Here is a 1,400-nt window from a genome sequence, read left to right on the forward strand (position 1 = left end):
AGATGCACATCTTTTCTTTGAAACAAAATGTGAGCTCTTATGGTGTGCACAGAAAAGAGGTTAATTTTTAGGTTGAAATCAATCATTCTGATAATCAGTGATCAAACTTGTAGTTGTGATATTAGCTGTCCGTGTTTGCACACTTTACCGTATGACTATGAAAAACTGTCAGGAGTAACATTTAAGAAGTTTCCGTCAGCTTTATGAGAATTAGCTAACACGGGAGGGGAAACAACATTTGTAAGTTTTGTTTTCACTCGGTGGACATTTGACGCTTGAGGCACCTTTTAAAATGACTTTACACTAAACACTTCCTCTACTGTCAGACTTCCCCTCATGGCTGACAGCCAGACAAGGCTGCAAACTTCTCTTGTACACCAACACACGCCTGTTTTCATTTGAACACCGTTTAGAACATTTGATTGAGTCACAGCCATGTTTAGGGTTTTCAAATCAAGCTGGTTGTGGTGGCCATTTTAACTTGGGTTGACTCCAACCGTTAATCAATTGTAGCGCTTAATTCTTTGCTGATGTTATAGAACCCCAAATTCAAACACCGGATATCTGAATAATAAATGCACAATGATCCAAAAAGCAGCTGATCCAAACAATGAAGTATTTATTCTTGCAGATGTGAATACAGATTGGTTTTCTAATAATTGTCACTTGAGGAAAACACTGCGTGATACAGCTGCTGAATGTACCGGTAATCTTACTCGGGTAATAAAGTGCCACTGAGTTGGTGTGATTACTTCTACATGTACCGATCATGTTACCACGAACTGTGCTGAAAAGTGTTCAGATATAAATAGTTTACCGGTTGGCTCTAGTGACCATAATGTTATTGCTCTGGCTGTAAAAAAAAAAAAGTTCCTATGGCCAGGCCTGAAGTAAAACACACTGCCTGGCCAAAAAAACAGAAAAGGCCACACACTAATATTTCGTTGGACCTCCTTTATCTTTGATGACATCATGCATTCACTGTGTCATTGTTCCAATAAGCTTCTACAATGTCACAAGATCTGTTTCATCCAGTGTTGCATCAATGTTTCACCAAGATCTTTCATTGATGACCAGGCTCTAGGCATGATGGGTGCATCACTTCACCTGCCTCTCTTCTTACCCTGATGCACCATCACTCCGGAACAGGGTAAATCTGGACTCATCATGACCTTCTTCCATTGCTCCAGAGTCCGATCTTTATGCTCCCTAGCAAATTGAAGCCTTTTTTTTTTTCCAGTTAGCCTCACTGGTTAGTGGTTTTTTAAGTCTCCACAGCTGTTCAGTTCTAACCCCTTGTGTTCCTTCACATTGTGTTTGTGGAAATGCTCTTACTTTCACTATTAAACATATCCCTGAGTGCTACTGTTGTTTTTCTTCCATTTGATTTCGTCAAACGT

This window comes from Nematolebias whitei, chromosome 14, assembly GCF_014905685.2.
Source record: "Nematolebias whitei isolate Nwh7 chromosome 14, NemWhi1, whole genome shotgun sequence".
Taxonomy (NCBI): domain Eukaryota; kingdom Metazoa; phylum Chordata; class Actinopteri; order Cyprinodontiformes; family Rivulidae; genus Nematolebias; species Nematolebias whitei.